Source organism: Fistularia commersonii, chromosome 33 (assembly GCF_037954325.1).
Source record: "Fistularia commersonii isolate RoL2024-O1a breed Wild chromosome 33, RoL_Fcom_v1.0, whole genome shotgun sequence".
NCBI classification, from domain to species: domain Eukaryota; kingdom Metazoa; phylum Chordata; class Actinopteri; order Syngnathiformes; family Fistulariidae; genus Fistularia; species Fistularia commersonii.
This window is the reverse complement of record NC_141316.1, coordinates 6,798,800-6,815,901: the sequence shown is the minus strand read 5'-3', so window position 1 is coordinate 6,815,901 and position 17,102 is coordinate 6,798,800. Positions and strand designations below refer to the sequence as shown.

The following is a 17,102-nucleotide window of genomic DNA, read 5'->3' as shown; positions in this document are numbered from 1 at the left end:
TATCTCATTGACACTTTATAGCCTTGACTTGTTACTCAGACACTTTATAATTTTATTTGTATTTCTTATTCCCCCCCCCCACTTTTTTTTTTTTTTTTTTACTTTTTATACCATTTTCTACTACTATTTATTATTGTTATGTTTTACTTGAAACTCTGGCACAACAATTTCCTTTTGGATAAATAAAGTTATTCTTATTCTTAATGCAATTACAAAAACAAAAATGTCCCACATCTGAATTCATTACAAGTCAACTGAAATATTGCAAGCCTTTTATTATTTTAATATTGCTGATTATGGCTTACATCCAAAGAAAACTCAAAAATCCTATCTCAGAATATTAGAATATCATGAAAAAGTATTTTTTGTTTTTTTAATTGCATTACAGAAGAATATAGGCCGCACCGACTGATTTCTAATAGAATAAAGAAATGAACATAAATAAGCCACAGATGTCCCTGTTGAAACATGAGATATTAACACAGTAAGATGTTGCAGGATTTTTTTTTTAGGAAAACTTTTGATTAGATAAATGACAGTAACATCTACAACTACTGATACATAACCGAAATACTTTTTTTTCAAAACAGATGCTAAATTGACGCGCGGCATCGCTATTTCTTTCTTCGACAGCCCAACTGATCGTTTTCAACCTAAAAGCTGCATCAGGCGCATTTCTGCGTGTCTCTTTCACGAAAGGATGTGTGCAAAAAGCGCAAAATGGTTGATCTGAGGAATTGCTGTAAATGCGAGTGGGTTTGCCGAAACCCACTCGTTTCATTTGTCCACTATGACGGTGGACAAATGGAGAAGGAGAGCGAAGCCACCGTACTTACCCTATAAAAATCCATAAATTAGTCGCAGCCTTGTAAAAGCTGCAGTTCTCAAAGCATGTGAATAAAGTAGCAGCTTATATGCCGGAATTTACAATATTCTCCGAGGCGCCAGCATTTCTCGATGTACGGTGCGTTCGTTGACTTGGCAATAAAACGCCGGGGTCCAAGCCGGACTACGCAAAGTGGCTGATTAAAATTTAATTTAGCAGCTCCATTTTGGTCCACAGTGACGTCACAAGACTCCTTCAATGTCTTCAGGTGCAACTGAAGGTTCGACTTTGTTTCAGTGATGGCTCACAAGTTACTTTTTGGGTTCTGTCAGATGTCCGGTGGAACTCTCCTCCTGCCTGCAGCCAGATAAAGTTCCGGCCCAAAATCATCACCCGCATTTCAAGCGCTTTAAACTCGGTTAATACAACAGACAATTCGAAGCAGATCCACCGATTCTCGCCCTAGGTTGCTAGTTATCTTTCTCTCTTTTCACCGATTATGGTGGCTGTGGCTTGGTTGGTGAACGGGTGTTCCCTAAAATTTGGAAGGATGGCAGTTCAAGTCCCGGCTTCTCCTTTCAGCGTGTCAAAGGGTCCTCCGGCAAGAGACCGAGCCCCAAATTGCTCCCTTTCCCGGTTAGCGCCTTGCATGGGGGAGCTACCGCCATCCCTTTGTGCGTGAACCAGTGAATGCACGCCAGTGTAAAACGCCTTAAAACTGCAAGGTGTGAAAAAACATTTACCATCAAATGCAGTAACACGCTTTCTCGCCCCCGTTATTAGAACCACAAACAAATAAGCACTTGCGCCACTATATTAACTGAAGTTCCATATCTCACAGTAGGACTTAGCGTTCCCATTGGCTGAGCGTGGCGGAGGAACATCTTGGTATTCGATCATTTTGCGTTTTCTATCATGAGACAAGCGTGAAATGGCATAGTAGCCAATCTGTATGTTAGCTTTGATTTGTTGTATGACAAATGTATGCAAAGCGAAAGCGTCGGTAACGTCCGATCACACTGCAAATCAACCTCGAGCCCGATTCCCGGTCCTCCAAGTTTCTCAACCTCTTGTGTCTCTTTTTGCTCATCTTTCTCTATTATTCCTCCTGCAGAACTAATCATAGCCTCCTCTATCCCAGACACAATCTGACACCCAAATCAATGTCTCATGAATATATTTGGAAGACACCATGGCACCAAAAAATGAAAAAAATGGGCCTCGCTAAACACTATCATCAACGATAACGCCACATCTGCAAAACTCTCCTAAAATGTAATTTTGCTCTGAAACTTGCCCGAAATTTCTGACACCGATGGGTCGGCGTCATTGATTTGTGCTGCTTCTCTTCACCACAGAAGCCATTTTTCGCCGAGACTAAAATTCATCTTGGACTTTTTCGTCAATCGACTAATCGTCCTCTGATAACTGCGAGAAACGCTCTTGAGAGTCTCCCGGCCTGTATGCAGTGTCGGGGGGGAAGTCAAAGAGGCGGTGGGGGGGGCTTTTGTGTTGACTGTGTGAAGCCAACGGAAAATTCCACAAGAGACCCCCACGGCGGCAATAGATCACCGCTTCTGCAACAGCTTATGTCAATATGTTTAAAGGGATTAAGGTTAAATCAACGGCAGCCTCTTTCCTCAAATTGCATATCAGCAGATATCTGTAAACTCTGCTTCGGTTTGTTGTTTTATCACAGGGGTGGTAAGAACACACACACACACATACACACATATCCAAACTGAATCTTGTCAGCTGATTTATCTTAAACTGTCTTGTCAGTTTGCCGTGGGTCACCTGCGTCAATAATGGTCGGATACAGCTCTTCCTTCAGACAAGTGTGCCCGCTTACAGATTCAGTAACAGAAAGATAAAGCCAATAATTACAGCTGTATCGTATATCACAGCGTTCCTGTGACAGCCGGGTGTTATTGTTCTCGGAAGAATCGGCGGTGAAACGTCCCCTCCTTTTTGCTTTTTAGCTCTGCGCTTCCATCATCTTTCATTTCTGACAGGCTTTGTGGCATTGCAGGGGCAAGCTTGGGCTTGCACAAGCCAGCCCTCCCAAGGTCTGAGGCATGCACATACACAATCACCAGTACACAAAAACACAACCTCTCATCCAATCAAATTGAAACCTTGTGAATGCCCCACGACGAAATTACTGATTTCGGAGAGAACGCGGCACTTCAGACGAGGCCAATCATGTGTGACTTCTGTTAAAGAGGTTGCGGTCGCCTCGCTAACCCATCTGACCTCCAACCGTCATCAAGGAATGGGAGCCACATTTTGTTGCAGTCTTTTTCTATAATTTGGCAATCACAGGGACATCAACTCACCTCCAGGGTAGCCGTGGAATCGTCGATGCAGTTACAAAGTTTCTGCGCTCGCCAATACTGCCCTTATGGAGCCAGCTTGGCAACCAAAGGTCTATATCACTTGTATAACTTAAAAGCAGGCGCCCACTCTATAAGCAGTAGCTCTAACTGATTTTCCATTATTTGCTGATGACTAACAGCAAATTGTTGTGACCCAGTTTCTGGACTCCTACCCTCACCTCCCTGGTGCTGCCTGCATTAAAGGTCCTGCGGTGCGAAGCGTCTTTGCTACAATCACTTCTAGGTTAGTCCAGGACACCGCCGCCACTCATCAACGCTTCTTTAATGCCCGTTGTTTGCAGTTTAAACACCGGACAGAGTCGCTCACCGTCATCGAAAGTAAAGACGGGAACTTGCACGGAGCCAATGCACGTAAATAACGCGCGGTACGTATGTGCCGATTTGAGATGAGATGAGATGATGTACTTTCATAATCCCGTGATTGGGAAATTGTTTAGCAGAAAGACAAGCAAGGACAAGAAAGTGACAAGCTAAAAATAAAAATTCAAAAATAAGATAAAAGTGTACGCGTATAAGGTATAATCTAAAAAAAAATATATATATTATTATTACTATTATTATTGTTATGATTAACAATAATGATAATAATGATGATGATGATTAATGATAATAATAATAATAATACATAAAGAAATCAAATTAAATGTTTATACATATTTACCAATATACAGGAGTAAATAACGAGCAAAGAGGCAAAGTGAGAGGGTGCAGTAAGTGATGAGAGTGAGTGTATAGGGTCGTGGCATGAGGTAAGGAAGATTTCGTTTATCTTTCTGTTAGACAGTGGAGCTCTGATGCTGCTCCCTCAACACACAGCCACAAAAAAAATGACACTGGAGACAACAGACTGATAAAACATCTCCAACATTTGCCCTCAATGGTTCCAGATGTGAAGAACGGCGAACAAAGCCGACAGCGCCGTTGCGACGCTCCACCTGCTCGTATACGTCTCAACTCGAAACAATATGGAGTCCGACCCTTTCCTTTATTCTTCCCCCCAAATCGGTCGCGGGACAATTTGTCCTTAACAGTTTTTCCTGTCCATTCAAACCCATCGGGTACATAAAAGCAAACACCTCCTTTTCCACCCGCAACAACACTCAGTACATAAACCCGACAGCTCTGCTATCCTGCCTCCCTCCCTGGTAGTATAGCAGACACAACAAGCACGGTGTTGGCTGTTTACAGAGGGGCCTAGCTGCTCTTGCCAAGCCCTTTATGGCCCAGGGTGGGTTGCAGCAGTGAATAGGCCCCTGTTAGTAGCCAGCGGTGGCCGGCGCTATACACAGGAGAGTGTCTCGGCAGGCAGCTATTGTCATGGTAAATGGGGGTTTGAATGGAGGAGGACGGGCAGGACACACACATAAAACAGAGGAAAACACGAGGAGGCGAGGGAGGGAGCTGAGAGAAACGGACGACCACCTCAGAGACGGCGCACACGGAAGCTAGCGTAGACTCCTACCTTTACGAGAGGCTTCAATTAAGTATTTTATTAGACGTGACCGACGCCCTATGCCTTCGTTTAAATTCCGCTCTGGCTCCATTTGAGGTAGCTGATTTGCTTCCTTGTTGTTCCGAATTGCAAAATGTCACGGTGCCGCCGGCGCTAACACTCGGTACATCGCGAACCCGACGATCGGCGCGGCGAAAATAACGTCGCCGCGTGCTTTAACCGCATCGAACCCATCGTGTGCCATTCAGACAAATCCAAATGCGACACCACGTGAACCCGCTCTCTCGGTGTCTGCTGCTGTTAAATGAAATGATAATTTTTCGAGCGCTCGTACAATGTGTTGACCATTTAAAATGTGTCGCAAGCTCCACAAGACCGATGACTTGTTACTGGTGCAAACTTGCATTGTGATTCTGGAGATTTCAATTTTATTTCTTTCATACAGGGATATGCGCATACATACTTACTTTTGGCGATATTCCTGTATTTACTTTGAGAAAAATGGGTCAGTAGAGGTGAATATTTTAGGAAGAATCCATCCATCCATCTATCCATCGTCTAGCCACTTATCCTGCACTCAGGGTCTCGGAGAGGATGCTGGAGTCTATCCCAGCTGTCTTTGGGCGAGAGGCTGGGTTCACCCTCGACAGACGACAATTCGCTCTCTTATTCGTGGGCAATTTTCCCAATTTTTTCCCATTTTTTGGGGAGGAAATTGGAGGAAACCCATGCAGACACGGGGGGGAAAAACATGCAAAACTCCACACGGAAAGGTTCCCCCCCGTCGAAATCGAAGGCCGAAACGCTAACCGCTACCCCACTGAGCCGCCCTTTAAAAATAACAACTTATCAATCCCTCCCAGGGAAGTTCCTTCTCTGCCTTCAACCCATCATGGATGAAATGTAAACAGTTGGCTGCAATCTAGCAGCACCAGGGGGAGCAGTTAGTCTTGCTAAACAACACTTTAGCACACTAGGAGCTGTGAATGTTCGTTTCCATGGACAATCACTCTACTTCCTGCGCCGCCCCTAAATAGATTGCCGTGACCCGGATTCGAACCGGGGTTGCTGCGGCCACAACGCAGAGTACTAACCACTATACGATCACGGCAAGCTATTCTCGATGCTAGAGATCGGCACCGTGGCTCTCACTAGCTCGCTATTATGGCACAGTTTCCTGCGACTGTCCAAAACACGCAAGAGGTTCTTGGACACCCAGATGTGTGAATGGTTGTTGGTCTCTTATTTGGACCGGTTCAGGGTGAATCCCGCCTCTCACCAAATGATAGCTGGGATCCCCGCAATCTTGAGTGTAGGATTAGCCGTGAAGATAACAAATGAGAAATCTTAATTTTGTAAGAATTCTTCAAGGATTACCCTCGATACCCTTTGACGCAGATCACCCGCGACCATTACCATCGTGGTTTTTCACCTTTACATATTTTTCTTTTGTTTCCTTCTCACCGTAAGTCACATTTGTTTTCCCTCTTCCTGCGTTCAAACTAAGCCGAGCGCAAGCTACGTCCAAAAATAGTCGGTAACATTTTGACAAATTGTCTTTCGGGCGGCTTCAGATGTTCAGCGAGACTTCAGAAAAGCAAGCGACAGAGGAGGAAATCAATCGGCGCCGATCGCAGACAACCAGGAGCCGAAGTTCAACTCATTCCTTTGCTGGCGGCGTCTCCGTTCGGTGCCTCACGTCCCGATTTATCGGCGATGATCGTAAACAAAATCTACAAATCATCTCCCCGTGGATCGCAACAAAGCGCCGTTAGCCGCCCGGCTGGAGCAGGAAGGGCGCGCGAAGGGTTAAAGGCTCCAGCTGCCTGATAATCCTCCACCGTTAAAAGCCCCTTCAGAAAGACGTGACGTGTGTGAGGTAATCAGTAAAAGATTCAAGTGTGCCAGATAGTGTGTGCACTCACTGGCACACACACACACACGGTAGTGCATACACCGCTGAAGGGACAAAAAGGGAGGGAAAAGACAGGCTAAAGGAGGGAAGAAAAAGAGAATAAACACTCCTCCTCTTGCCCATTTTCTTTTCTCAGTCTTGCCGAGACCCCCTCCTCCTCCTCCTCCTCCTCCTCCCTCGCTCCCCGCTGTGTCAATACAATGTGTCGGTCATTCTCACTGTTCCGTCTCCCTCCGGTCAGCGCACGTCTTCGGATCGAAGCGCCGCTCGCCCGTCTTTCTCCTCTGGTTCTCTCCGTTTCTGCTCGTGTCATTCGCAGCGCCGCCGCCCTAATGAGCCATCGAACCACCATTTCAGATGTCACCTCCGCCACCTTGTCTTTTACCCTCCGCCGGCGATCTCCATCAGAGACTCCCGTCTGCTTCCCTCTCTCAAAGCTCAGACCCATAAAATCACGTTTATTCTTTCTAACTCGCTATAAAATAATCTGGAGCGGCTTTCGCATTCAGTATCACTCCCACTAATCCAGAATTCTAATCATCATAAATTTCCCCTCCCTGATCGGGACGTCAGTGATTCTCCGTCCGGCGGTTTTCATTTGCCCTCCGTGTTGCGGTGTCGGGACGGTCCGAATTCGGCATTTAGAAGTTTAATCGACCGTCGCCGATTAAAGGGATTGTGTTCATTAGACCAAGGAGCCGCGATAGGTGGCATTGAAGAGAAGGGAGGAGCAGGGTAGTCTAAGTGCATCATATATCATTTTTCATCATTAGCAACACACTCATATTGATGGTTTGGAGGGGGAACATTTCATCAAGTCCGTCATCCACTCACTTCTCCTGACGCAACAGTTGTACCTTTTTGTGCCAATTTTTGATTTAAATTTTCCTTTTCTTCCCGTGATGCTTTGTGTCTTGTGTTTTCGCCCCCTCCCGCCGTACAGTACGACAATGGATAGTCACGATGGACGCTAACGTTGATTGCTATCGTTCGTTACCATTCATTATTTATCCTGCGTATCCTGCTATTGGGGTCACGGGGGACCGTAGCCGATCCCAGCTGTCGTTGTCGATCACATAAAGGGATTTAAAACCATTCACTCAAAGTTAAAGTCGGTTTTATTGTTAATAACTCCGCATGTACTGGGTCCCCAACCTTTTTTGTACCAGTGACCAGTTTTATGCATGAAAATGTTTCTGTGGACCGGTTAGAGCTCGATTCCTCCCGAAAAAAAAACACTCCAGAGACTTTCGTTTCTGACTCATTTTTTTTCAAGGGCTAGCATTTGGTAGCTGACATGGGAAATGGCACGACAGAGTTAAGAGCGGTCGTTTTTTAGTATAAGATCCGGAAGATCTAATGAAAAAGCTATAATTTGTACCAAGAAAGATTTTCTTTTGGACCGGGGACCCAGAGTTGGGGACCTCTGTACTCGACATACAGAGAAATCGATAAGACGTTTCTAACAATCCCACGGGGATGTGAAATTAACAAAATAACAATAACAGAGAGCAAATTACACAGTAAAGTGTACTGTTACAGTAAACAGTAAACAATAAACCACAGGTGGTCCTCACTTAACGATTACGTTCCAAGGGATCCGTTGTTAAGCAAGTGCGTCGCTAAGCGAAACACCGATTCTACCATACTACCGTACAGTATTTTTATACATTTCGGCCATTTATACTGTGCTATTTCACCTTTTTTTTCCCTGCTAGTGTTTATATTAGCATAAATATAGCCCAATTATAAGCGCAGGCAAGAGCGTACTATACATACTCACTCACACCTCCGCTGCCAGCACATTCTGCGCGTATTTTAATCTTATCGTAACTCAGAGTTGTCGTTAACAGAGTATGTGATTAAGTGAGGACCACCTGTATTCGGTATAAAGTGCACGCAGATGCAAACTGGTGGTTAGGTGGAAAGATAACTGACATTTGACGGCATGAATGACTGAAGTGTATAAAGATGTGTCAATTTAGGGTGCATGTTTTTGGATCGCGGGTAATCCGGGTTTACTAATCCCCAGCTAGCTATCTGGGTAATGCAACCAGGCAACATTAGTAGTTAGTTTTTGTGTCTCGGTCTCATCGGGATTAGTTTTCTGAAGTGAACATCTGTCACCTGTTACACCAAAGATTCCTCTCCATCTCATCGGAGGCTTCAGCGGAAAGACCCAGAAGGTTAGCCGGAGGCGCAGGCGTGGGATTCGCCTGGCACGTGGCGGCAGCGCATCTATCCATTTTAATTAATTACAACCTTTAATTGGCAATATTGGAGTAATGATGGAATACAGAAGTAATTTAGCAGAGGAACATTGGCAAAGTCAGTAGATGACCTGCTAACTTTTAAGTGTAACACACCTGTGTATTTGGGTTTGTGCCCAGCTGAACACACGTACACACACGCGCGCAAACACATGTACGCACATGTGTGCATGAAACCGTGCCGGCTGCAGTTTTGCGGGTTGTCGGCCTTCTTCTCCGCAGATTTCCCTGTGGAACTTTGGATGTTAACCTGCATTGTTGGGGGAGGGGCGGGGGAACGAGGGTGGTTTTTAATAGCTCGTGATTACTCTGGAGAGGAGAGCCCATAATTACAACCACAAATGATTTCACGCCCCTCACCCCCATGATGTGCTCTGAACCTAATCACAGACGGGGAGTAGAAGTGGAATTGGAGCCTTGACAAAAGAGGTCCCCCTCCGCCCCCCCGCTGTTTGCTGACAGGAAATGGAGAACATGAAATGTGCTGCGTTTGCTCACCGGATACTTCCCACACACTTGTCGCGGGATTACCGATTCATAAGTTTGAATACGGGCGTCATTTTTAGCTTTTTGACTGTGTTTTTCTTTTTTTTTTTATAACAGAAGTCCACAGACGCAAACGCTCGAGCAAGTTCACATTTTCACGGACGAACAAAAACCCGCTGAGCTCAAAATCATTGAGAACAGAGGTTGTGTTTTAAATTCAACACCATATCTTTTTTTATTTTTATCCCACATCCCCTTCAGTTCTGACACCGTTCACGCTTTCTCCTGTCTGGTCTGTCCGACATCATCATTCTTTGATCTGAAATGTTGGGAGGGTTCTTTGGCGGTGAATCACCTCGCCGGCTGTTCGCTTCTTACGGACATTAAATATCGAGGAGGCTTTCCAGAAAGGACGAGGTAAAGACGGCAGAAGAAGGGTTCGCCTCGCAGCGATTTTCGCGTTTCGTTTTTCTCCTTTCACCTTTGTGTTTCTGCAAAGACGACGGTCTCTCGGACGCGCAAATGTAACACCTTCACATCGCGGCGGACCGCGTTAGCATTCTGCCCACGCTCCTCCTTCGCCCGGTCCGTGCCAGGCTAGCCGGCCAGACACGCAGACGCACAATGTCCAAGACTACGTGTCCTTAATGGAGGCGCAGACAAACAGTGGAATGCTGGGAGAGGACGGGGCAAACCGAACGTCTGCCCACATCAGCCTGCTCTCAATAGAGATTGGCCAGGAACGCGTAAACTGGCCCGGCAGGAGCGAAATAGTAAAAACGGGGGGCTTCTCTTCTTCACTTTTATAGTGTGTGACTCTTAAAACTCAAAGAGAAAAAAGCTGGAACGAGTCGCTGACATCCATCCAAAGCTTCGGCGCTGACTTACATTTAGCAGCTATTTGGCGCACAAAGGAGGGCTGTGAGTACATTTCAAGAAAGCCACAAAGAGCGCGACACGCAGGGGTTTCCAACCGGGCCCGTCTGATGTGACCAAAACAAAGCCGGGAGAATTCACGTCCACTTATTGCTTAATCACAATCCATGTTCCAGCTATATTCATTAATTCTAGCTAAAACCAGCGGATCAACTGCTTTACAAAAAGAAAAATAGACACTTTGTTCCACGTGTGTGTGTGTGTGTGTGTGTGTGTTTTTAATGTGCCCTCGCTTTCAGAAATGCCAGCCGTCTGCACACATTTATCATTCATTGAATATATCCATCCATCCTATTCATTTTAATTTATTGGTGAATTTTCTGCCATTTCATATTTTCCAAAGATACTTACGCACAAAATATTTAATCTCTTTCTCTCTGTATATATTTTCTTTTTTGTCATATTTCACGGTACAGATACCATATCTGTTGTGTCACCGATTCCAAACAAACACTGATTTGTACCCTATCACAAACATTTAATTTGACACCGTCTTACTCAATAACCGTCATATTTATCAGGGTTTAAAAGCTTTCGCAAATCCAATTTTGGAGCCGCAGCCTTTGTTTTCGCTCTAATAAAATACGGGAAATATTCAATCTCAATATTTCCTCATTAACATTTTCCCTAATGATGGGCTCCGGCCTCACTGCTGGCGGAGCCCCAGCTGTCTCCTTCAGCACGACAATAAACAAGCCGCGAGCTCTGAGCGGCCGCAGACACCGTTCGAAATGGCCTGTTACTCTTCTTTGCTCTAATTGACCGCCAGCCAAAGGATAAACCTGGCCCACCTCCTCATCTTGTCATTGTGGCTGTTTACCCTCACCGCTAATCTCGCCCGTCTGATACGGGAACGTTTCATTCGGTTTCTCCAAACCCGATCTTTATGCCGCTGCCCTCGTCCCCATTGTTCGGTTTCATTTCATCGTATTTTCTCTTCTTTTCGCCGTCCCCCGTCTCGCTGCCAGAGCTGTCTGCAGCCCTGCATAATTAGCTGGACGGAGCTGCTGTTGGTCTGCTCCAGGTCTGGCTCTGTCTCAACTTGGTTCATTACTGTGAATACACCTGCCTTCTTTTCTTCTCCCGCTACCCCCCCCCCCCCCCCTCGTCTTAATGTCAGGGCCTATGCGGGGCGAACACACGGGTTCAGATATGCACTGTGACATTGTGTTGAAGGAAAAAGCACTTTTCTATAGAAGTGCATATATAATAACCCTGAGTGTGCGTCGGGCTGTGTTGCTTAGCTATTGAAAATAATGAGAACGTCAATCCTTGAAACGCATTAGAGTAAATCTGAAGACTGCGAGCGAAGAGTCAAGACGGCAAGAAAAGCTGCGATGCTAAAAGCGCTTGGCCTCCGGGATCAACTCGTGCGATGTGTCGATCTCGACCGGTTCTAGCGTAACTAAAGCCAAATTACTTCGGGATTCAGGGTTATTATTCATGCATTAACCGATAAAACGGTGCTGGTGATGCTCCAGGAGCATCACCATGAGATAATTATTCTCTCGACTCTTCATTCTTCTGCTTACAGCTGTCTATGTGGGCATTTGTTTGGAGGAATATCTGTGTAATGAATATGAGACATTCAACCATTCACTACCTCCTTTCTCACCCCACACAGAAATATACAATGCTCAAAAAAAAAAACAGGGAACACTAAAATAACACATCCTAGATCTGAATGAATAAAATATTCTGATTAAATGCTTTGTTTTTTTTAAACAGTTGAATGTGCTGACAACAAAATCACACAAAAATGATCAATGGAAATCTAATGTATAAACCCATGGAGGTCTGGATTTGGAGTCACACTCAAAATGAACCTGGAAAAACACATGTAATTTACTTAAAACAATGAATCAGTGTTGCTTCCTAGGTGGACAGCTTGATTTCACAGAAGTGTGATTGACTTGGAGCTACATTGAGTTGTTTAAGTGTTCCCTTTATTTTTTTGAGCCGTATGCAACTATTCACCCACTCATTTATATTTCCCATAGAGACTAACAACCGTGAGCAGCACGATGGCGCAGTGGTTAGCGCTTTAGCACCCCGGAGATTGCATTTTCTCCCCGTGTCTCATTGGGTTTCCTCCGGGTTCTCCAGCTTCCTCCCACAGCCCAAAAACATGCAGCAGGTTAATTGAAAAAAATGGAAAAATTGCTCAGATGTGTGAATGAGTGATAAGCGGCAGACGATGGATGGATGGATGGATGGATGGATGGATGGATGGATGGATGGACATACAACTGTTCAGTCATATATTCACACATCACATAGACACATTCAACTTCCCATTGTTTTTATACTTATTGTTGTTGTTGCCATTCTGTTGTCTATTTTTATCCTTGCCTTTGTGATCGTCACAAATGTCTTTTTTAATCATATATATATTCCTATCTATTCATATTGTTTTTGTTGCGCAACTGTGACAAACGTTCAATTAAGTATTATTTAATTCACTCGTCATATTGAGACGTACAAGGATGCCCTCTCATTCACACCGATAAAACCCGCCGCGTGTTTTTGGACTGTTGGAGGAAAACCCACGCACACACGGGTACAACAAGTGTCGAACCAGGGACCTGTATGCGGTGAGGCAGAAACGCCAAGCACCACGCCGCCGTGCATTACAATGAACACATTAAGAATAATTTAAATCGTCGCATTGCAGTCGAAAATGATAAACATCTGATGCTCGACGCGAGCGAGCACAAGAGCGGAGTCACGTTAATGATACCACTTTTCCTCCGTCCTGACCGCCCTTTCAAGCTCGTCCTCCCGCTGGAACGAATGACTGTAGTGCAAAGCAGCTCGCAGGGGTTCAAAGATACTAACGTCACAGGCTCTATCTAACTCCTTACAGCTTGTCATCCTGGAATAATGAGGTACAAGTTATAGTTACACGACCCGTTCAAATTGGGAATATTGCACTCATTATATCTCAGCAGCTGTTGTTAATCCAGTGCGGGGGTGAGAGACCCGTCGCCCATACAAAGAGTCCAACCTGCGACGGGCAGCTTTTAAGGAATTTGATGGTCGAGCGGTGGATTTTATGAGACTTCTTTCTGAGTAAAGCGGGGAAGCAGGGGTTGAGCGGGCCATCTGGCGTGGCAGGCAGAGTCCCGCGGGGCTGATGCGTCTCTGGGCCGGTCGGAAGGTCAGCTCGCCTACAGTAAGGACATCAGCCCATCGCTGCGCCCCGTCGTTTGTTTTATTCCGCTCTCGGCTTGGGCTGTTTCTGTGTCTGCTCGCAGCTACAATTCAATACTCCATTCCTGTGATTAAGGAATATAATTCAGCCCCGTATCGGCTTGTAATAGCATAATGGCGTTATTTAATGGGACTGCAAGAATGGCTTACTGGAAGGAATCTGATCATAATCACAACCAAGATACAATATGCACAAAAACAACATTAACTGTTTAATATAGAGTGTAATATATTATCATGCTAATATTTGCAAATCATTGCTTAAACCAGTGTATCAAGCCAAGGCTAACATGGCTGTATAAATTTTATTTTATTTAATCTTATTTTATTTCTATTTTATTTTATTTTATTTTATTTTATTTTATTTTATTTTATTTTATTTTATTTCATTTTATTTTATTTTATTTTGTTTAGTTTTATGTTGTTTTATTTTGCACATACAAATATCCTGAAAAGGCTTGTGCACATTTTTTTTTTTTTTTTCATTTCAAACCTGAGTGAGAGCTGGGGAAAAAAAAGATGCATTCAAAAATCTGTCAAGTGTTCAAATAATCCAAGAAAAGAATATGCCTCAAGGCTACAGCGGACACAATGCATATGGATCCTTGACTGAACAAAAAGCCATAGGTTCACGGCAGAGCCGTGTCTATAGCGTGTCTCTATTCTCCGAGGGTTCAAGGTGTTATGGAGAAAAGGAGCTTCTCAGACAATGTTGGGTCAGTGGCATAATTTAATTCAGCGGAAGTACTTTCATTGTAAAAAAAGTCTCCTGCAAAATTTGACATCCCGCACACATCTATCGACTACCTTTCGCCAAATGCTGCCCACTTAGCATAAATGTGTTCCGGTAAAATAAGGATTGCAAGGAGGGAAGTATTTCTAACAGAGACAATTGAAAAGACATCACATTTAATATCCAAAAATGCACTTTAATATGTCTATTATAGGATAAGCCACGTTTCAGCTGCGCCCCAAGTCAAGGTCTCTAAAGCAAAGTCCTAAAAGTGAGTCAGACAATGAGAAGATGAAGTCTGCCAAGGATTTTTCTATTTACATCGTCGGCTCCTCCCGCCTTTACCTTTTTTGTCACGGTGTCATTCCTGTCACCCGGCAACCTTAACAGATGCCCTTCACTGCTGGATCTGAGTCAACCAAAGTCGTGGGAGAAGCACGGGCAGTTTGGCGCGCTTCATTGCTGAAAATAAGGGAGATATAGATCTTATTTCTCAAGTCAGAAAAATCATTGCTAAAGTCCATTTTGAGAGCAGACTATAGATTTGTTATTGTTGATGGATAATACAATGTCTGGGTGTTCGCTGCTGAAGGAGGTCAAACAGACACTTACCTTGGAAACCATTACACATAGAGTTTGCTCTATGATTTCCAATATGCAGCGACTTTATCGGACAAAATGTTTGAATAATTCGACATGCCGGCTGGACACGGTGATAAATATAATTTATTCAGACACTAATGAGGGAAGGGGGGAAATGAAAGCGACACGCATTACATTCTGATGCAGAGGTTACTTGTGTTTGTTGATTAATCTGTAATTATTTTGAATTATTTCGAGATAAAAACCCGACGGCGTTGGTCGTTTCAGGATCACGAGTAATATGAAGAAATCGCACATTTATTTTTTAAATGTATATGTTTATTTACTACTTAACTTACAAGTATTACTGTTGTTTGCACATGTTTATACTGATTATATATTGTCAATATATTGTTTGCAATTTGTTAAACAACTCATACCTGTTTATATATATGATAAAGATAAGATATACTTTATTGATCCCATCGGGCAAATTCTTTTGTCACTGCAATGCAACAATGACAGTATCAATAAATAAGGGTATGAGTATAACTAGACAGACAATTAAAAGATCGAAAAAGACATCCACGAATGAACAACAACAAGGATAAGAATAGACAACAGAATGAATAAAAAGAGCGAGGGTGAGAATAGACAACCAAAACAACAACAAGTATAAGAACAGGAAGAGAGTGACAACAGCAATTACAAAAATAAACAAGGATACGAATGGGCACTGTTTATTGTTCATTTTAGTTTTCCATTTTTGATAACTTTTCTTGCGCTGTCCACTTTCAGCTGTGAGATTTCCCCACTGAATATTCTATTCTATTTATTATATTTAATTTCTCCGTATTCAAACCGTATGAAGGAGAGTGTGGCTCGTGATGAGCACCACCATCTCGACGATGATTGCGGGTTAGACACGGCATGTTCTCTCGCCGGCTTTCTCCAGGTTCCCTGGGGTATTTTTTCCAAAAAAAAAAAAAAGAAACTAAAGACTGACTTGTCCAAAAGCGCGAGTGAGAAAGTACCTGGTCGCCTGGCTCTACATGTGATTGACAGGTGACAAACCCAGGGCTGAACCCTGCTTTTTGCCAAATGATTTCGTGCAGGATAAGTGCTACAAGAGATGTGAAAGGACAGTGTTGTATGCAACAAGTTATTAAAAGAAAGCTTTTAGTGGAAATTTCCACTTTGGCTGACGCGCACGCCGGCGGATACCGTCGTTGCACAGGCTGTCACACACGTTGCATCTTGGTGTGTGTGCAGCGCCTCAGCTTGGAGGCCGCAGAGGGCGGTCACGCCGGGAACACGATGTAAACCAGCGGTCCCCAACCTTTTTCGCGCCAGGGACCACTTTTATGCATGAAAATGTTTCCGCGGACCAGGTAGTAGAGAGGGCTCAAATAATAAAAACTTTTGTCAGTTCACAGTATTTAATCTAAATACAATGATTACACTTTATATCAGACAATTACAATAATTTTGCAGATGAATACTAAATAAATAATAAATAATAAATATTAGATAATAAATGATAAATAATAAAGAATAAATGATAAATAATAAATGATAAATAATAAAGAATAAATAAATAATAATAAAAATTTTGAGGATTTCATTGCTTCATTAGCTAGCTGTTCACCACAAATAATGCATAGAGGGCGCAGATCTTGTGTATCACCTGTTGAGATGAACCCGTAGCTTAGGTAGGAATCTTGATATTTTCTCAGCTTTCTTTTTGCTGGCAGTCTGCGACGCTTCCGCTGCCGCATTGTTTGCTCATTTCCTCACGAAAAAGCTCTCAGACGACTTTTGTTTATGGGGCATTTTTTTCGAGGGCTAACTTGTGGTAGCTGATGTGTGAAAGTCCGACAGTAAGGCAGTAAGAACTATAATTTGTAACAAGAAAGATTTTCTTTGCTGACTGGTACCAAATGATCCGTCCGGTTGGGAACCACTGATGTAAACAATGCCTCCAAGCTAGCTTGTGAACCAACGCAGTTTTTCCATATTAAAGTCAATATTTTTCTCAATAGTTTTCAAACATTAATGTCTGTTTTGTTTTTTTTTAATGTCTCAAGGCAAAATCCCTCAATGTGAAAGCTTGTGTTTTTTTTTTAATGCTGTGGTGCCTGGGATGATTCCCCAAAATAATCGCCATTACTATTCTGCATAACTAACATTCATGTTTCTGCTGTCAGTCAGCCTGGAAATTATGTTTCCCCCGTCTTAAACAGCTTCATCGCTGACTTCCTGCAAAGTGTCGTTCCATTAACTGCAGGA

At 43.7% G+C, this 17,102-nt stretch overlaps 1 non-coding gene across 1 annotated transcript; it reads right to left on the bottom strand.

The window, feature by feature from the left end:
• Window positions 1–5,717: 5,717 nt before the first annotated feature.
• Window positions 5,718–5,789, bottom strand: trnah-gug (transfer RNA histidin (anticodon GUG)). The gene has a single exon. It is a non-coding gene; the product is annotated as a tRNA-His (tRNA).
• Window positions 5,790–17,102: the final 11,313 nt, after the last annotated feature.